General features: G+C 39.6%; 1 protein-coding gene across 3 annotated transcripts in view; it reads left to right on the top strand.

Moving 5' to 3' along the window:
• Positions 1-22,181, top strand: part of LOC148110372 (uncharacterized) — a 45,600-nt gene that overhangs the window by 5,236 nt on the left and 18,183 nt on the right. The window lies entirely within an intron of this gene.

Here is a 22,181-nt window from a genome sequence, read left to right as displayed (position 1 = left end):
TGCAGGCAACCCTCATGAACAGCTTCCCAAGTGGCTTCACAGTGGAGCACCACCAATACATCACCCTCCAGAAACAGCTGCCCGTCACACCCCTTAGGCAGCCTTGCACCTTCAGCAAACCCCTCTGAACTCAAATGAGCCATAGTCACTGGACTTCTTTAACAAGGGTCAGTCTCAGGCCTAAGAGCAGTCAGATGAGCCCTATATCTGATTTTCCTATATTCTTTAGAATTCTCTTTGCTCCTACTAACCCTCTTTTTATCATTCCAATTCCCTGTTATAAGGAATAATTCTTTATATTTAACCTTCCATGTTCAAAATATGTTTGATTTCTCTCTTGATTGGACCCTGATATACAGAATTGGCATCAGTAGTGGTCCCAGGAGATAAACATACAAAGAATTTAAGAATTGCTTTGGTCATGGTCTATGGCTGAGCTCCTCCCTGTAGGAAAAGAGATAAGGGCATTACAATTAAACTATCACTTGTGGTTGATTGTGGTGACATACCAGCTGTAGCAAGGGATTGCTCAAGTGTTGCTGCACTTGACCATATGGCAGTTAAGATGCCCATCAGGACGGTGATATGGGACAGATTCTTCTGAGTGCACTTTAGCACTTATCGAAAGAAAATGACAAGCTCATCTTTGAACTCTCAGTTCCAGTCACACTATAAGACCAGAATGCTTCCATGATAGCTGTAGAAGAATCTTTTACTTCTTGCAGACACAGGGATGATATTGATGAAAATCAAGCACAAAATTTTAAGAGTTACTAAATTATAGCAATAATTGAATTCACAGTCCCATCAAATTTTTCACTTAAAAGTTAGGGTATTGAATGGGAAACAGTGGGATCCTGAAGTTGGAATGGGGACATCTGCTTAGACCCAGATGAAACTGATAGTCTTGAAACTACACATCACTCTAAGGTTCCTCAGTGAAAGTAGCCTGCCCTCAGGAGACTAGCCTTATTCCTTAAAAACTCTGTGATAACCTCCTCTGGGGCAGAGTCCTTAAAAAAAGAGGATGTTTATTCTCCTCAAGACCCACCATAACCATCCCCTGTTGCCTAGTGTATGCCCTAGACCTACAACTAGGGTTAAATCTCAGCATGTTTCATGGGGACAGGTACACACCATGGCGCAGGAAGAAATCGCTTACATACCAAAATAATGGCATGCCTTTGGTAGCCTCTATCAGCAGAAATTGGGAACATGTATGGCAGTATATTCTGAGAGTGTTAGACTGAGAAGGATGAAATACAACACTAGATTGGGACAAATTATTGACTATGAGTGTACTTAACTAGAGATTCCAGAGTTAATGGGCTAGTTCATAAAACTAGAGGTGGCTCTCACAATTTATTGATTGACTGAAACTTGGACTCAACCATGACCTACATTTAATACAGCTGAAATACCAGAGCTTTCCTGGCATGACATAGATAAAGGAACCCAAGGACCTAAGGAGATAGGAATGTTGGACTCTATCATGTGTTACCTACACACCCACCTACCCCCTCCAACGTTCCATGAGAAGACCCAGAAAGCACTCACTTCACTAAGGTATTGAGAAACACATTAGTGAGGGGAGCGCCCACATGCTTATAAAGCTCTGTGGTTGCTCTCATCTGTAGACCAAGTATGGCTGAAAGGGATGATGCCACTGAGATGAGCTCCCTAGTTACAGTGCCAGATGGGAGACAGCACCCTGAAAGCATGGGAATGTTTTCTAGGACACAGTATGTTTTGAATCAGAGGCCATTATATGCAGAGAGACATGTGGATTCTTAGCTCAACTGCAAAGATACTTAATGTCCACCTTTTACATAATAATTGTGCTAGTCCCTATTAAAGAGGACAAGAAGAATAGCCAGACATACTTGCCTTCAAGGAGTTTTCAGTTTAGTAGGAAAAAATAAAAAAATAAGAATCACGTAAGTGACTATAAGACACAATACGTAAGGGGGTACCCCAGGCCCTTCTGCACCCCAGCCAGTTCATGCCTCAGCCAAAAGTGGAAGAGGAAAGGGAGGGAACATATGTGATCTGTTATATCAAAGTGGGCTGGGGGCAATTTGCAAAAGGCAAACAGTAATTTGAGATGATTATTCCTTTCCTTGGCCTTTCCCAACTTTTCCTCACATTTCCCCAGATTATATGTTCATTAAAACCCCATCCACTGCCTTTCCCCAGGCCCAACTGAGACTTTTCATTTCAGCCACTAGGGAGCTAAGAAGATGGACCCCACACTACCAGGCATGCATGCCTACCTCCCCCTTACTAATGCCTGTTTTTCACTGTGCTATTCTTAAGGACAACCTCAACCCCTTTCTCCACACTCTCTACCATCCCTCCTATTTCAATTCCAGTAAGTACGGCAATTTCATTCTGTTGGTAGTGGCCTCCTAGTTAATTGTGTTAAGATTCTGAGGCCAGATCTAGGATCAGCAGAATAATTGATTAGTTTGACTGAAGAGAGTAAAGGAAAGAGAGAATGGCAGCTAAGTCAAGTATTTCAAACACTGCACACTAGAAACCCATTTCATTCATTCATTCATTCTATGCATTTTCATACTCCAAAGATTTTGTATTTCTTATCTTGAAAAGTAGTTCCAAAAACATGTATAACAGTTTTTAAATAGCTATAAAAGTGGTTAGGGGAGGGGTGCTTGGGTAACTCAGTCAGTTAAGCATCTGCCTCTTGATTTTGGCTCAGGTCCTGATCTCAGGCTCAGCAGGGAGTCTGCTTGTCTACCTCTCCCTCTGCCCCTCCCCTGGCTCACATCCACACTCTCTCTCTCTCTCTCTCTCTCTCTCTAAAATAAATAAATCTTAAAAAAAAGTGATGGGGGAAAGGACATAGTTCTTGAGAAAAATCTTGGCTGAGTTCATATTTTTTACCCTTAGCTTCTTTATGTATTTCTCTTCATGACTCCCTATGGTTTGTCAACTAGGTGGAGTCTTTGAAACAGCAAGCTAGCTTTAACTAAGAAAATTTGTTAAATTCCAGGCTTTAGAGAGTAATAGGACAGCTTCTTGGGTATAGTCTATGTAACACTCATTCTTAAAGAATGCAGGATTTTATCTCCCTGAAGGGATTTATATTTCACAACTTTGATGTTTCCCAGGGCAAAATGCTCAGTTCTGTTGCAAGAGTTCGTAACTAAAATCACTTAAGAATGAAAATAAAGCAACTTACCATTACCAGAATGCCTCTTACAAATGTGGAGTGTGCTAGGTGCTTTTTTACAGTGATCTCTTTGAATCCCCTCAAGATAAATGCTGAGCCCCTATTTTCAAACTTTCCCCATTCTTAGATGCTTTCTTTGTGCTTCCATGTGAAATCTATCACATTTACCATGTGACAATTATCTCTTGATAAGTGTGTCTCTTTCCCTAGACTGCAAGCTCCCTGAGGCTAGATATTACTCTGTAATCATTTTTTATCACTATACCCAGTACAATTCCTATTGCATAATAACAATAAATATTATCAACTAAATGATAGCACTCATTTTACAGAGAAGGGAAAAGATCTGTAGAGAAGCTAAGTAATTTGCCCAAAGTCACTCAGTTAATAATTGATAGAGCCGTTGATACGAAAGTCCATTAATTTTATGGCATTTCCTATTTGTTCCTATTTAATACCACTTCTAGCTTCTGATTCTGTAGGATTTTTGTGTAACTATCCACGTGCTCTTTCATGTGTGTGATAATAGTAGAGTGTCTGGTAGAATTACAGGATAGATATCTGGGTCAGTAAGGAGATACACTATGAGATTAGCAGAAAGACTACAGAATTGTCACAGACACAAAGTTTGAAGTGATGGGGGGACATGACTCTTCATACATCTGCTGAGAATCTGTGGTAGCTAAAAGCAGCATCCCTGATTAACCATAAACTTGTTTGTTATCTACCCAGGAAAAACAGAGAAAACAACCACAGGAATTTCAGCATTATACCTAATTCTTATCTCTTATACACTTCCTTCTGTCATTTAATGATTGGCCAGACCCCAGGCGTTTTTCTGATAACTCCCCTGCCAAACTCAATATTTTAATCTGTTATTTGTTATTTTACATGTAACTGGAATCTCCTATAATTATTATATGCTTGTAGCCTTTTTATTTTGTGTCTATGAAAGCCATTCCTTGGTTAACACAACAATCTTCTATTTATTCTTACCCCAAAGTACAGCTTATAGAGTAACGCTTCAGGAAGGGAAAAGTTTGAGGCACTCCCTATAAACCACCCACGTTTGTGAGGATGCCAAGGAATTAATGAAAATAAATAAACTTAAGGAAGAGAGTGTTCTGCATAGTTTGGTACTTTTTCTCAGATTCATGTGAGACGTGATCTTTGCTCCCCACCAGTTTGTATTGGTTCTCCAGTTTTTTTCAAAATTCCTTTAGAAGCCTCCATTTGGATACATGGTTTCATCTTGACTTCTTATTAACAGAAACCATTTTTAGATTGCTATTTTATAGAAATATCATAGAAAAAAAAGCTATGATTTTTTTATTAAAAACTTATTTTTTTAACTTTATAAGAAATTTTAGTCTGATTTTTATAATCTCATTGTTAGCAACTATCATTATTTGTTATAATGTCATCCAATTTTCATTATGTATATATGCATATTTATAATTAATTCATGCATATGTATAATTTTATAATGTTGTAAAAATAGTATATATACACTATTTTAGAAATGCCTTTTTTCACTTAAAAGTGTTTTGTAAATTCTTTTTATTTCTATTTGATTACTTTTTTATTTTACAAAATCATATTATCGGTGCTGGAGTTTCAAAATATAATACTGTATTAACATGCCATAGTTTTATTTAGTTGTTTCTCAAGTGATAGGTGAGTTCGTAATTTTTCATTGTTAAAAATAATACTCCTATAAATATCTTGGTATGCTTAGCCCTTATTGTTGAAACATATTGCTAGGAAAATGATTACTAAGTCAAAGGAACTGAACATTTTGTCACTCTTAATATTCATTGGCCATTATATTTTTAAATCAATTGAAGTAAAGTTTGAAACGAAAGTAAGAATTTGGCATTATTTTATTGCTAACTTGCTTTAGTTCAGCTGTAGATACAAAATGTGTAGTCATCAACATTTTGAAACTTTCTGAAAATATGCCATTTTGTCTATTTTCTTGCAAGTGATACTAGCTCACTCAAAAAGGCGTGGCTGAAATCAGTTCTCTTTCCCATTCTTTGCTTACCCAATGATATATTGGTATCATTCCTTAGTGGGCATTCTCACAGTAGAAAAGATGGCCTACATCTTTAAGACTTATAACTTCCATATATCAGATCTCATTGAAAGATTCTGATTATCCTTGCTTGGCTCTGATGCCTACCCTGGACCAATCATTATGCCCATGAAGATGTAGTACTCTTATTGGTCCATCTTGGTCACATGTTGATGGAGGGGGGTGAGGCACCAGGCATTTTGACTGACAGCCCTCCTTAGAGTCATGGTTTTGGAGAGGGGCTATTGGTAGACAAAAACAACATATCCATTGTATACATGACCTATATTGTGTTTAAACTTCTTTAAATTTATAATGTAAATTTAAACTTGACCCTATTTAAGATTATAAAGTAAGAAATTTTACTTTCTCTCTTATCTCCCCTTTACTGCATCCTTCTTTCTCCTTTCTCTCAGACCTACCCTCCACTGTCCAGTGACCTAATGTTCTTTCTAACTGTTTCCTATCAAAACCTAGTTTCAGTTAGCAGAGTTGAAAACAAACTGAAAATTCAAATTAAGACCCAGGATTCAAATTCCTATCTTCTTTAAAGTTGGTTTGTTTTTAATTGAGGACAATCAGAAAGGAGTAAGAAAGGCAGAATTTTCGGGAGAGTAGGGACATCTGAGCACCTTCAGATACTCCCCTTATACTAGGAATTCATTTTCCCCCTTTATTTTTTTAAAATATGTTATGTATTTATTTGAAAGAGAGAGAGAGCTCATGAGCTGGGCGGGGCGGGGGGGGGGTTGCCGAGGGAGAAGCAGACTCCCGGCTGAGCAGGGAGCCTAATGCGGGGTTTGATCCCAGGACCCTAGAACCATGACCTAAACTGAAGGCAGATGCTTAACCGACTGAGCGACTGAGATTTCATAAAAATCTTTTTCCCCCATTAAGATTACTAGTCTTTGGAGAAAAGGATGTAAGAGCTGCCTGGGACCCAGGATCTCGAGCCCTTGAATTCTGTCCATTCACCTAGTCCCCAGAGAAAATACGCATGTGGAAGGAAAGGCTAGCCAATACATGCTCTCTATTCCCGTGGCACTATTGTGCAACAAAGTAGTAGGTGTTAAGAGCTTAGGCTCTGGAGTCAGACCAGCCTGTGCTCAAATGTGGCTCTATCACTTAGTGCCTATGTGATCTTGGGCAAGTGAGTTAACCTCTAGAAGTGTCAGTACCTTTGAATATAAAATAGTAATAATAATTTCTACCTCATGGGTGCTGTGAGGATTAAAAGAGATAAGGCATGCAGACTGCATAGTTCAGTGCCTGGCACATAGTAAGCCCTCAATAAATGAGAATTGCTTGATGATGATGACGAAGAGGGAGGAAGAGGGGAGGAGGGGGAAGAAGAAAAAGGGGGAAGAGGAGAAAGATAGGAAGAAGAAGGAGAGGAAAGGAAAAGGGAAGGGAAAAGAGGAAGGAAAGAGAAGGAGAAGGAAGAGGGCATCATCTTCTGACTTCACTTGGCTACAGGTGGGTCTTCGGGCCTAAAATAGTAATCTTCAAAAACTTTTGTTCCTACATCTCCAAAATAATTTTTTTAAACTATGAAACCCCTCATGCATTTTTAAGTTGACATCTAAAGTTTTTCATCGTGAGTTTAGTTACAAAAATATATTATTCCTGGCATTTTAGAAATAGTTTTATCTTCAAATAAAACTATTATGTTGTTTTTAGCTACTCAGTTATTAGAGTCATTCACTTATTATCACAGGGTAATCACAAAAGAAGCCTATACCAAGACATCAAATAATTATATCCATTTTTCTTTCTCTTGGAAGCAACTTGTTAATCCACCAGAATCAGAAAGGGAAACTGAAAATGTGTTAATTTCAATACACTTTTGTCATTACCGTGCTTAAAGTATATTTTCATAAAAATCTTGGAGCTACAGATTTCACTCACTTATTTCACTCCTTTATATTTTAATTACCAAAGCCGGCCCAAACAGGTATCAGACTTTTTTCTATAGAAAAAGATTAACTTCCTATTCAACTGATATATACAGATTGACAAAGAGAAGTGAATTCTAAGTGTATGAGGTATGTATGTATACACACACACTATACATCTACATACATTCACACATATGGTTTGGAGATCCAGACCCCATAGCAATAAAAGGAGGCTGTCTTCCTTTCATGGGCCCTTTTCATCTTAAAGCCACTTCAAAGTCCAGCACTGTATCAGTCTGACACTGACAAGTGATCAACCCAAGGGAAAGGACACGAAACTGAGAAAATGTTCTGAACTACAGCCCATTCCTGTACCCAAACTGTGTTGCTCTTGTGTTAGACTCCTACTTGGGTGGGTGGGGCTTCCCTCAGAGGTTAGTAAAGGCCCAAGATTTGTGTATGAAATATCACAGTAGGGGCGCCTGGGTGGCACAGCGGTTAAGCATCTGCCTTCGGCTCAGGGCGTCATCCCGGTGTTATGGGATCGAGCCCCACATCGGGCTCCTCCGCTATGAGCCTGCTTCTTCGTCTCCCACTCCCCCTGCTTGTGTTCCCTCTCTCGCTGGCTGTCTCTATCTCTGTCAAATAAATAAATAAAATCTTTAAAAAAAAAAAAAAGAAATATCACAGTAGAAGTGAGCTGAAATTCAAACCTGATTTAAGTTTCCAAATACTGTAGAGGAATCAAACATACAATGTAAGCATTGCCAATGTGACGTGTGATGTAATTTCATCTGAGTTTTTACTATTGGGTTCATAGACCAACAGATTGTAGTTACTGTGGACACCTGACATACTGTGTGCAGGAGTGTAAACGAATTCCACATTTCTGGGGGCGCAATTTGAAAATGCATATCAAAATTTTAAAAGAGGACTGTAATCGGGAAGGGGTAGGATGTATTCTGAGGGCCAGTAATGTTCTATTTCTTGACTTGGGGGGTAGATACACTGTTGTTTATAACTGTTAAAGTATGTAAATCGAATGTATTTTTTCTCTATTTTATGTTATATTTCACAATTTAAAAATGGTTGCTAAGTATACCAAATAGGTATCCGTTAAAAAGGATACAGGAATGATTCTAGATCATTGTTTATAATAGCAAAAAATGGGGGCACCTGGGTGGCTCAGATGGTGAAGCGTCTGCCCCTGGCTCAGGTCATGATCTCCAGGTCCTGGGATCGAGCCCCATGTTGGGCTCCCAGCTCAGCAAGAAGCCGGCTTCTCCCTCTCCCTCTGCCTTTCCCCCTGCTTGTGCTCTCTCTATCTCTCTCACTCTTTCTCTCTCAAATGAATAAATAAAATCTTTAAAAATATATATATAAAACAGCAAAAAATGAAAACTAAAAATCCAATACTAATGTAAGGGTTTTGTTAAATAAAGCATAACATAACCATACACTGGAATACTATACAGCTTTTTTGAATTACGTACAAGTAAATATGTCCTGAGATAGAAGTGGTTCATGGCATAAGGTGAAAAACAAACGGCAAAAATTATGTTTGGTAAAATCCCTTTTCACTTAAAAATTACATAATCCCTATATGAAGAAAAATTTGTGGAAATATGTCAACCAAAATATCAATAGTGGAATTATAGTGAATATTTTACTTCTTTCTGCCTATCCGTGTTTTCTAATTTTTCTAAATAAATTTGTTTTACTATTTTGATAAGAAAAAAAGTTATTTTTACCTTGTGAAAGCTCACTTGTCCTTTGATTCAGCAGCAAGCCTTGTGGGCATTGTTCTCAGTTTTGGCCTTTCTTATTTTTAAGTAAAATACACGTTTTACAAGGACAACCAGTTCTTTTCATAAACCCTTATATTTTGGGGTGCCTGGATGGCTCAGTCGGTTAAGCATCTGCCTTCAGCTGGGGTTGTGATCCCAGGGTCCTGGGATGGAGCCCCATGTTGGGCTCTCTGCTCAGTGGGGGGTCTGCTTCTCCCTTCCCCTCTGCCTGGCACTCCCCCTGCTTGTGCGTGCTCTCTCTCTCTCTGACAAATAAATAAATAAAATCTTACAAAAAAACACCTTACATTTTAAAATATTAATGTATTTTGTTTATTGACAATCTGGATGGAGTCAGACATCGTGAGGCTTTAAGTTAATTTCATGTTTTAAGTTTTAATCTCTATAAGGAATATTTTCTAAAATCAAAACTGGTACTAAAAAAGGAACCTACTTTGGTGGTTTAAAAAACCACTTTTTTTAGAAAGTAGGCAGGATTAAATGATATTTTTATTTTAAAAATTTGCTTGCTCACAAATTCTTCAGTCTTTTAGATGAAGACCTAATTTGAGAGCGGAGTTACGGATTTCATATTTACTATCACATTATTAAATTTTCTTTTTAGAGGTACTTAATTTCATATTTTCATGAAGAAATATACTCATTTGTAGAACAGGAAACAGAATGAACCATGAAATGCACTATTGCTGCAGTTAACCACATTAGCCACTGGGTGGCTCTACTGTTTCACTCCATTCGCTCTCTCTGCTGGTGGAAGTTCCCAATAAAACCGAAGATGAAGAGTAAGCCTTTATTTACAGAATGCTTAATTAGGAACTGATGCAGCATTTACATTCTCAACATTTTATTTAGAAACAGTTCTGCTCATGTATGCAGTATTTGCTTGTATTCTTTGATAACTGGGCATTTGATTTGCCAAGGAAAGGAAGGGGAAAGCTTTTTTTTTTTCTTAACTTGTCATCATTTCCTACTCCAATTTTTTAATCAGAACCAAAAATTCTTCATTTGTGACATCTTAGCTACTTTCATAGCTATCATTTTCAGAGTCCTGTAATAAAATAATGCCAATAAAAACAAGAAAAGTTACCACTAGACAGGAACTTACTATCTTTTTTGGGAAAGGTAGAAAGCTACCTCTTTTGGAAAGGTAGCTTCTGCCTCTAAAAAATGTCATTGTGTTCTGGTAAGGACTTGTGAAAGAAGACAGAAATAACCCCAGAGATGCAGAATTAGCCTCTGAGTATGGAGGGATCCTTAAGGCCAAATCTCCCTGGAATCACAGATCTACACATTGGGTCTAATCATAATTTAGAAACCTGACCTCAATTTTTATTTCTTGATGCCATTATATTTGCATTTCATGCATTTACGATAAGCTTTTTCTCCATCCTGCTTTCTTTTAGTCTAATTTTTCAACCCCAAAGCTATCACTTTCTTCTGTGTTCTTGGTTCCTTTTCAATTTCCTATCCCCATCTTTCTCTTTTTTTGCTGTCCCTTTTCATTTGCTAGGTTGAGCATATAATTTTTGAATGAGAGTCATTGTTTTAAAAATTCTACTTTAGCCCTGAATCATTCCTCAGAGGAAAGGAATTCTAGGGGCGCCTGGGTGGCACAGCGGTTAAGCGTCTGCCTTCGGCTCAGGGCGTGATCCCGGCGTTGTGGGATCAAGCCCCAGATCAGGCTCCTCCGCTGGGAGCCTGCTTTTCCTCTCCCACTCCCCCTGCTTGTATTCCCTCTTTCGCTGGCGGTCTCTCTCTCCATCAAATAAATAGATAAAATCTTAAAAAAAAAAAAAAAAAGGAATTCTAGAAATCTAACATCAACGGTTCAAAGTTTCAGATGCCCCTAAATGTGAACACAATTACATGAATATTTGATTTAGTAATCACTGCTATTTAATAAATTAGCTGTATAACTGATTTACTAATCTGCTTGGGAAAACTAATGAATGATAGGATCAGATAGAAAAAAAAAACATTTGAATTCAAACAGCAGTGAAATTAGAAAGAGAACATATTTTTTATTCTACACACTATAAATAGAGTAACTAAAAACAGAACTTGGTGTAGACTACAGAACTCCAAGGGAGAAAGTAGAAATTAAATAACAAGTTCACCTTATCAGGAAAAAAATACAGTCATGATTTAGAGACTACACCATTTTAAACATATTCAAATAGATAAGGAAATAGAAGTAATGTAGGATCTTGGATCCCAGGTTTGGGAATGATTTAATCTTGTGTAATAGAGTTCTCTGCAGAAGGGGAGAGGACTAAGGAATCTGATTGGTGATCAGGGAGAGAGTAAATCACAGCTATCGTCCTACCCAGAGAAGATAAATGCACACAAAACCCTAGAAGCCCAGTCATGCAGTACATGCCAAGGGTGGGTCAGATCCCTGTGCGGGCTGTCGCATATGTCAATAGTACTACCTCCCCAGTCAAGAGCAAGCATATTTGCATAGTGTGGGAGCCAAATGGCAGCAACCACACCCACCCCAGAGGCTTCATTATTTCCCAGATCTTCTAGGATTAGACTTAATATTTTTTTGCATGAAACTTTGCAGTGGCTGAATCCCATGGGACACCAGTTTATATTTGAATTACAACTCTTAAATGGGGCTAAATCTATAATATTCTTCATCCATAAATAGACTTTTGTCAACAAAGTTTTAGATCAAAAATGTATTTAAATATTCCTAAATGTCTCATGTATTTGTGCAAATATTCAGTTTCCTCTTGCTGCAACTTGAGTCCATTGTTATTTCTTTTTAATAATGAGGTGTTTCCAGGATATAGAAAATTATAAAGAATCATAGAATGAACTTCCAGGTGCCCGTTACACAGCCAAGACAAATTTTAACATTTTCCTTATTTGCCTGAGCATTTTCCTAAGAATTTTTTAATACAACTAAAATATTTTAGATACAGGAGAAATCCCTGGTACCATCCCCACTGCCCATCATCCTTCCCTTTAAGTAACCACTACCATGAATTTGGTGTTTATCATCCCATGCATGTTTTTATAGTTTGATACATATATATGTATGTATTCCTAAATAAAATATGTATAAATGAACACTTTAACCTTTCCTAAAAAATAGCACCATATTGTATATAGCCTTCTGCAATTTGTTTTTTTACTTAACATTGTATTTTTAAGATTTACTCATTTTGAGAATATTACTCAGCCATAAAAAAAAAATGAAATCTTGCCATTTGCAACAACATGGATGGAGAGGGTATAATGCTAAGTGAAATAAGTCGGTCAGAGAAAGACAAATGTCATATGATTTCGTTCCTATGTGGAATTAAACAAAATAAGCAAACGAAGAAGAGAAACAAACCAAAAAAGAAACAATTAACTACAGAGAATAAACTGATGGTTACTAGAGGGGAGGTAGGTGGGAAGATGGGTGAAATAGGTGAAGGGGATTAAGAGCACAGTTACTGTGATGAGCGCTGAGTAATGTAGAGAATTGTCAAATCACTATATTGTACACCTGAAACTAATACAACACTCACTGTATGTTAATTATGTTGAAATTTAAAATAGAGAGATAGGAGTGCCTGGGGGGCTCAGTCGGTTATGCATCCGCCGTCGGCTCAGGTCACGATCTTGGGGTCCTGGGATCCAGGCCCACATCGGGCTCCCGGCTTAGCGGGGAGTCTGCTTCTCCCTTTCCCCCCTGCTCATGCTCTCTCTCACGCTCTCCTCTCTCTCTCTCTCTCAAATAAATACATTTTAAAAATCTTAAAAATTAAAAAAAAATAAAAATAGATAAATGATTTATCCATTTTGCTACATTCACCATCAGTCTTTGTTTGTTGTAATTTAGACCTGCAGCTCAGTTCACTCTGATTGTGCTTATTCATTAGGCAGTTTGGCTTACAGAAGTCACCATTTAGCAGAGAGAATGAGGAATTGCAAACAATTTTTGAAACAGCCATGATTTTAATCTTACCTGTTTACCATGGAGAAACAGATTAAGAAAAATGGTCTGTTTTCAGACTTTTTCATATAGTTTCTAAAGATGACCTGAGCTATTCAAGTAATTAATACCCCAAAAGTTTTTCTGTGTGTGATGAACACCAATAAATGCATTATGGAGCTGTTGGGCTGTACGGTAAAGCAGAGAGTTCTTGTCCCTAGGAGTTAGTGGTCTCACAGTCTAGTCCTGACTCTACTGTCTTCGGCACTTTGTCTAACTCCTCTGGTCTCTCTTATCTCTCATCTGTAAAATGAATCAGTTGGACCGTTCCTCTCAGTGTTAATTTCAGTGATCTGTGAAATAGTTAAATAAAAATTATAAAGGCTTAAAACTTATTTTAAGTCATATGCTTTAGTAGAATTTCATTTTCTGTCTGAAATAAAATTTTATTACAGTATTTTGATAAGGAAACTGCATAATGTATGAATACCCATTTTTTTAGGACATAGAGTGTATTTAACTATTTAAATTAGTATGTAGGTGTAGAGTTACAATTTCGACTTCATGACACACTTTGTTCACATCTGTAATCTGTTTAGTAATTCTGAGTCCTTGGTTATAGGCCCCTGCCCCAATTATGCCACTGCTCTTGGGGGGAAATGGGATCCACTTCCATGATCCATCTCATCATGCAGATTCAGGAGCACGCTGTAGGGACTCTCTATATATGTAGGTAAATTGTAAGGGCTGCAGATGGGAGTGTATGGTATTAGAATCACCTGCAGGTTATTTGGCAGTTTCAATTATTTTTCATGGACCCTTCAAATACAAGAGTAAGGTCTTTTATGAAAGCTGCAACCTGCAGAATGCGCCCTCAATCCTTTATCAGAAAAATAAGTCATGTTAGAGGATTTTTGAATTTCTAATTGCAGATATAAGTAACTATCAGTCTGGAAAATGGCTGGGCGTAATCAAAAATGTAATCTTATAACACTGGAAGCCTTATGATAACACAAAAATGCCACTCCTCTATCTCCCTCCTCCTCCCACTCTTACCAGCTCCTGTCCACAATTTCAAAAGAGACATGAGAAGATCCTTTTAAACTACCATTTACCTTGAAGTAAATTTAAAACGTGTGATCAGGAATAGAAACAACATAAGTGCTAAAAGTGTGAAAATAAATCTTGATGATTGCCAAAGTATCTTATAACTTGTCCACCAATACTCTGTTTAAAAAATACTAATTTTCATGAATACTGGATTATAATGATGATTTGCCTTTGAACAGCCTGTTTTCCACTCCTTTTTAGTGTAGGAGAATTCCTCACTTATTGCTACGGGGAATTGCCCTATTTTCCCTTGTTTCAGAAAGAAACCATCTACTTTTGTGGAAGATCATCCTCATCACATAATGTTTTAGTCCATTTTTTTCCAAGATTTTTGCACTCAAACACCAATTATATCATCTCTTGGGGATATGATAAAATTACGTTAAAAACTCGTGCTAAAGCTGCAGATTTCCTTTACTGCTCTACATAACAGCCTTACTCCCAGAGAATTTACAAATTACAGTTAAGGAATACGGGAACGTCCTTTCTTCATTTTATTCTCATTAAATCTTCTAGGACATTGATTGATTAAAAAGGATTGGCCTACTAAAGTGTGTCCATTAAGTATATAGGGCATGCTACTAGTCAGATGCCAGGGCTCTGAATGGGTAGGATTTCATGGTCAAGGATAGCTCTCTTAATACTCACAATCTCCTTCTCATGCCGCCTCACTCCCACAGTCTTCCATTTCACTGCTCTTCGTTCTTACTCCTACTAATAACTCCACTTAGATTCTCGCATCTCACCTCCTTTCCCATAACTCCTTCGTCTCAGTAAGTTTCACTTTTCCCACCTACATTTAGCCACATCTGCTCTGATCTGTAGGCATATTTTGCCTTAAACCCTGGGCAGGTGAACAGAGGCAACACTATCAACCTGTCCAAGAAATGCTGCAATTGTGGAGGGTAGATAAGCAGGTGGTAGCAAGAGTATCCAAGTGAATCTGGGCCAGGCCTGGGGACCTGCCGGGCTGGCCCACTCGCAGGCATTAACGAGAAGGCAACGTGAAACAGGAGGCATCACCACTACTCTAAGTTCTGAGAGCAGGAAGGAGGGGGCAGCAAGGGGGTAAGAATTCTCAAAGAAGAAGTAGAAAGCCAAGATTAGAATCCCAGAAAGATCAAGTGCCAGTAACACGTCCAGCAGGTTGGGGGAAGGACCAAAGTCAGTGTGGTAGAGCCAAGAGTTTACCTTGTGCTTTGGCTTTATCAGTACGTGGGCGCATACAAGTGCCAGCAGCTGAGCCGATAGCTGCCAACACAGGCAGAAACCAAGCGCGTCAGAGAAAACGTGATGATGGAGGAGCCCACCACAGGAGCTGTTGAGGCAGAGCGTGGGAAGCAGCCGGCAAAACCGGCAGAGGCTGCTGGGCAGATCAGGTACCAGGAATGACAGAGAGGCTGGCACAGGTGAATGGCAGCTGCCGGGCAGGACAAACCAGCTTGGCCAGTACCACAACTGAGGCCATGTTGGGCTTGGATCAGGGAGGTTGAGGCAAATATGAGAAAGTAGAAGAGACCTAATAGATAAGCCAAGGTAGTGAGTGGCCAGGATAAACAGACACAGGGCAGGCTGGATGGCTGTTACTATGTGTCCAGTTTTCCAGCTGTGGTCAAATAGCTGAATTAAAATGTTAAGTCACTTGAGGTCAAGGTCAGTTTGAATTCTGTGCTTTGCTGGTGAAACAGGATCATTGACTATCAATAATGCCCATGCTAAACCCGTTCTGAAATGGGGGCGATTGTATCCCTTATTGTTGGTCCGGATGTGTTCAGCAGAAAGGAAATGATGAAGAAAAAACCATGCAACTATCATGTATGTATGTATGTATGTATGTATGTATGTATGTATGTATTTTTAGAGAGCGACTACAGACGCTCACAAGCAGTGGGGAGAAGCAAAGGGAAAGGCAGAGAGAGAATTTTAAGCAGGCTCCACGCTGGGCCCTGCTCAGTCTCACGACCCTGAGGTCATAACCCGACCCAAAATCAAGAGTCAGACACTCAACCAACTGAGCCACCCAGGCACCCCACCATGCAACTATTTTTAAAACTGATGCTCATTAATAAGGTCTAGGGAATCTTGAGGAGATTGAACTAGACAATGTTGAGATTCGTGTAACTTTATGTGGAGAATTCATTTTCCAGAAATAATTTATTTCAACTAGTCACATTTTTATCTTACACTAAAGTGTAAATTTAATTTAGTGTAAATATCTACCATTTGAACACTAACATAATCTTTCTCCTTACACAAAAAATAAAAGAACATTTATGTATGTGCACATCTATGTGTCAAAACTAAAAATTAAACATAGGTTGAAGTTTTGGCAAATTCACAAGTTAGAACTTATAATTCCTTTGTGAAGTTAACTAACTTGTTAGTGTAAATAAGATTGTCAGCATAGAAAAAAGGTAATCCTATCTCAATTGTAGCTACAGATTGCAAATCTTGGGTCAGTTCAGATTTTTACCAACAGATGCCAGTGACTTTACTGAAAATAGAAAATAATTAGAATGGAAATGGAAGTGTAAACACAACCCTAGTTGATTAACATGCTCATTGTACTTCCTCAATGTGATACTAACAAATATTCAGCTTTTGAGTTGGTCAGTGATATATTCAACATATTACAGGAGCATAATTTTTTTACATGATTTGTCCGAAGTTTCTATCAATCCATCCTAGCAACAGAGCCAAGTGTTAGAGTTATTGCCGCCTGAGTTACAACAGCTGCCCTGGGAATCTTGCCCAAACAGCCAGTTAACTGCTATTCACGGTACTATCTGGTCTTTCCCACCCCCAAACATACACAAAAGATTTTTGTCATTCTTGGCATTGAGCAATAGAAGTAGCAAGACATGCCAGTAGAGCTCTAAAGGCAGAATGTCCTTCCACCTGTTTTATGCTGTAAGACAGACTTCCAAGTGCGAGGCGGTGTGGAGGGCTGTTTCCTTGAATGGCAGCTGAATGCACCAGCAGGATCCTTGGCAGCAATGCCCAGGCACTGAAGCTGGGCATTCAGGAGAGCTAAATGGAGAAAAGAAGCTTGAGCAAACTGCTTCCTGGAACACTGAGAACCTAAATGGGAAATTAAGAACTACCAGATTCTCTCTATCCTTATACCAGCCAAGGTCAGATTTCCAAGCTCCTATTTAATCTTTCCCCCAAAAAATTGCTATGGCAATTTATGAAGATAATAAAAATTATTTTTTTCTTTGAGAAAAATGGTGTTTCTTACTGTTCTATTATGTTCTTACTCGAGAATTTTTTCCCCCATCCTAAAATAATAACTTTGTACCACAAAAGAGGTTCATCTAGGGAGACCAGTGACTTACTCTACATCTCAAAGGGACAGCTCCTTAGGTAAAAGTCATCGGATATTTCAGTTTGCTTTTTGAACATCGAGGTATCACATTAACAGAAAGCCAGGGCAAAAGTCAGGCCTCTGCCTACTTGGCAGACAAAAATCTCACCACCCAGCAGGACACCTAGAGAGGGAGAACTTGGGGCAGGAATAACTCCCACAGTGGAGCACTCGTTACCAGGCATAACTGATAGCAAAAGACCTACAAGTCACAGGCTTGTGTTAATTTTGAGCTATCTTCTGGTGCCATCCGGAACACTACTGTCAAACCTAGAAGCTTCGCAGTTTGAGAGAGTAATAACCATAGTCCGAGGGGGCAGGGGAGAATTCCTCCGGCTACTTTCAGTTTTTCAGGAAGTTTGAAAGTAATTGTTTACTCGAAGCCTCAAGGGTGACTTTTAGTTAGGAAAAAAAAAAAATCTCGATTCCTCGATTTCCTTTTGGGAAGATAAATTCATTGTTATTTAACAAATATGTGTGTTTGCTGCTGTTCAAAGCAGGGATTCTGTGGGGGGAAATCACATTAAAAGGGGTTTTCAGTGGGGAAGAGATTAGAAAACACTGTCCTACAGAAAACTGTTTTAGGGATGTAAATTTTCAAGTTGTTTTCATAAACATTTCACAAACAGTGGCTTACTTCCCATTATGCTTGCATCTAATTCAAGCAAAGTACTGAAGATTTACAAAGCTTGTTGAAGGAGTGGCTGTGGGAAATTCCAGAGCCACTGCCGCCTGTGGAGACTTCCTTTACTCAGTGTCTCAGATCCCAGACACTCAGATCCAGATCCCACGGTCCTATTTGCCAGAACTGCAAGGAAATGATAGAAATTCAGTAGAAGTAGACCTGGCTGCAGCCCGGCAGCCTTCTCATAAAGTTTGGGATTTTTCAAAGAGGTTTTACCAAAGCAGAGGCAGAGCGTGCATATGGACTTAGATTCAAGAAATGTGGGCAACAACGTTTCTTACTTGCCCTCCTCTCGTTTCATCAGCGAGAACAAAATCCGTTGTTTTCAGTTGGCACCAAAGTGTATTTATTCATTAACCCATCAGGCGTTGCTCGTGTACCCGTCATTTGCCAGGCTCTGTGCTAAGTGCTGGGGATATAGAGATGAATAAGACTCACAGTGCCACAAGCAGGATTGTCAAAAACTGACCTCATTCTGTTTTGTTTGGGACAAGCCAGCTGGGACCTGGGCTCCTCGCTTCCCACAGAAGGGACTGCACCCAAACTTCTAATGGAACCAGTTTCTCCCTTCCATAGAACCAAGGTCATCGGGTGCCGGACAACTGGTTGTCCCAGGCAACTCCCATAAAGACATAACATCTAACCCCTGACTGGATGATATCCAAGAATTTGATTAGCCCCCCACCATCTATTCTCACTCTTGTCATTCTCACTCTTGTCCCATAAAAAGAGCAGCCAAGGGAACAAGTGCCCTTCCCTGGAATGTCCACCCATAGTGTGTCCAGCAGAGAATTATGGTCCATCTCTTCTGTTTCCTTGTTCATTCTTGCTTTGTAAATTTCCCAGGTAAAGCCTATGAGATTTCATGGAATTCATCACGATCCTTGTTGCATGACACGTGATAAGCATGAAAGCATCCGTCTTACAGAACAGTGCTTCCCAACTTCTGTAATACTACTCACCACCATGCTGCAATCACCTGTTCCAGAACAAATCCCGTCCTTTGACACAAAGGATTTAATGTTCTGGTGGGATCTGGCCAAGGGAGGGAGTTGGGAAATGGTTCAGGGGGTCAGCACTAACATCCCAGCAGAGGAGTGAGGAGTTCATGCCGTGGAACTCCAGGGTTCCTTCTGTGCTCAGCTCCTGGGGACCATGCCTGCATTAAGCCTCCCACAATCATTGATCACATACATGTTTGTTTCATGTCTTCATTGGTTTAGTCACACAATCAGAGCTGTTTTAAGACATAAGAAATAAGGTACCTGGGTGGCTCAGTTGGTTACGCATCTGCCTTCAGCTCAGTCATGATCCCAGGGTCCTGGGATTGAGCCCCACATCGGGCTCCCTGCTCAGCAGGAGAGTCTGCTTCTCCCTCTCCCTCTCCCTCTCCCTTTGATGTTCCCCTGCTTGTGCTCTCTCTCTTTCTCTCTCTCAAATAAACAAAAAAAAGGACTTAAGAAATAATGGGCTGGAAGGGGCCTTGAGAAAGCCTAATGGAACTCCAGCGTTCCAAGTAATATTATTTGGATATCAAAGGTATACTTACCATAGACTATCAGTTCCTTTTTGTTGTTGTTTGTTTTTAAGCTAAAAACTTATTCCCCAGATGAAGGCTTATAATGAAGCTCAGAATATAAAATACACATATGTAACCTCCTCCAACTGAAGTGAGGCGGAGGGGTAAGACTCCAAGGATTCCAAGGAACACTGTTTGAAAAGCACTGTGAGAAGTGCCAAAAGGCTACAAGAGTTTAGAAGTTTCTTGAAAAAATAAATCCCCACTGTTCTGTAGCTTGACTACAGAATGCACAGACCTTCACGTGGGATAAAATTGCATTGAACAAAATAGGCTCATACACAAACGACATGTAAAACTGGTGAAATCTGAAGGTCAGTGGAGTGGATCAATGTCTGTTTTCTGGTTGTGATATTGTATTATAGCTTTGTAAGATGTCACAACTGGGGAAAACCGGCGGAAGGGTATACCAGGTCTCCCTGTGTTAGTTTTTCCAACTACATGTGGCTCTACAATGATCTTTTAAAATTTTCTAATTAAATAAATAAGTCCATGGCACGAATTTCTCATCCTGACCTTTTCCTCCTTCTGAAATCACAGAAATGGTCAACAAAAACTTACCGATGACCACCAGCTGAGATTCTTTGGTGTTCATATTAATGGTGTAGGCAGGTGTATCAGGAAGCCTTCAGGTATAAGTAATGGATAATGCTGACCCAACCGACTTAAGCAATAAGGAAAATGTAGTATGTTATATAATAAGAAGTCTAGAGTAGGGTGGTCCCATGGTCACTTGGATACAGTAGCTCACCATCATCAATTAAGGACCCACCTTCTTTCCATCTTTCTACCCTGCCATCTGCTACATGTTAATTTTGTCCTTAGGTGAGCTTCCTTAGCAAATAGCTGCTATCATACCATACTGTATCATTTTCCTAAGTTTCATGTTAAGAATAAGGAAACATTTGTGGGTCTTTCTACCACTTGCTTCACCCACTTACTTTAATTGACCAGGATCAAGTCACAAGCACTTCCCTACATGAATCACTGGCCAGGGGGATAATTTTACCTAGATAGAGTCCCTGATGGTGGGGATGGTTACATCTGAAAAAAATCAGCACTCCACCAATGAGTAAGAGCCGGGGCGGGCGGGGGGGGGATGGGCGGTGGATAGGCAACCCATTACCAAGGAGCCACAGCAATGTAGGGTTAGAATTATCCTAGAAGATTCCAGGCATTTTTCAATAGCACGACCATCGAATCTCCTAGAAAATTTTGAGGCAAGCTCAGAAGGTGGTGAAGATGTAGCAGGCACTTTCCAGCACCCGGAACGACTGGAAGGAACATACTTTTACAGCCAATTCCTGATTCCACACCAAGGATAATGATGAGTCCAGCTTCCCATGCAAGCCTGGGGAACTCAGAACTAGGAGGAAAGAAAGGGAAAGAGGGTGCCAAAGCAGAAACCCAGAGAATGAACCTCCTGCCAGCAGCTGGCAGAGCTGTCCTTGCCTTGAAGCCTGTCCTGGGTTTAAAAGTGAGCAATTTTTTTGCTTTGTTTTGTTTTGCTTGAGTGAGGGTTGAGTTAAAGTAAGATAATGTATAAGGGTTATTTTTTAAAATCAAATTATTTTAAAAGGGAGAAAATGTAACAGCTGCCTTTCAGATGAGTGACTTCCTGGTCATCAGAGATTTCCTTTTTTATTTACCCCAAATTTCTGACCTATGAGCATAGCACCCAATGCAGTATTTGTCATGGAGTCCTTGCTTAATTGTTGTGTAAGATAAAACTCCTTGAAACTGGAGGTGGGGTTTGAGGGACATGAAGACCAACCAGAGACAAGGAAAGCCGCTTACTTCTGGAGTTGGTGAGATTAAAGGACAGAACAAGGAGTCAGTGTGTATATTTGAAGATATGACCATATTTGGTGCAGTTGGAGGGGTACAAAATATGGGGCAAATGACGGGCTTGTACTGCCTCCCCTCCCCCCTTTTCATGTCAACCTCAAGGAGGCAGAGACTCAGACATCTTCCCCAGGGTCTATCTGTATGCCCAATGCCTAACACATAATACATGTAAGTATTCATTTAATTAATCAAAATTTTCCATGTGTACTTTCAAATTATAAAAGGCTAGAAGGGTATGTTCTTTCTGGACCATGGCCTCAGGAAGAAAGGAAGGGAGCTGAAGATAGCTGTTTCAGTCATTCTCCGTCATACCCCCTGCATTTGTGGTCCTCTATCAGGGCATCCACTTGCTGAACCCCAGGCCTAGAGCAGGAAATGGTGGGCAAGATGGAATCGCCCAACTCAGGAAGACCTTCTCTAACCATGCTCTTGAGTAAGGAGTGGGGGTGGGGGACTATTACTTACAGGGTCTAAATCTTGGCGCTGGAATTAGACTTCAGTGCTACGTCTGCAGACCTGGAGGACCTGCCGTCTTGCAGGCCAAAGGCTGTTCTTCCCAAGTTCTGGGCTGTGGAAGCTGTGTGAGCTAAATAGTGAGCTCATCTAAACTTTGAAAGGATTGGAAAGACTGTTGTTCCTCTCCCCGTGAAAGAACCTTACAAATGACCTTAACAAATAGCTCTTC

Source organism: Ursus americanus, chromosome 3 (genome assembly GCF_024610735.1).
Source record: "Ursus americanus isolate L20-20 chromosome 3, mUrsAme1.1.p, whole genome shotgun sequence".
NCBI classification, from domain to species: Eukaryota; Metazoa; Chordata; class Mammalia; order Carnivora; family Ursidae; genus Ursus; species Ursus americanus.
The sequence above is the reverse complement of the archived record's forward strand: the minus strand, read 5'-3'. Positions and strand labels throughout refer to the sequence as shown.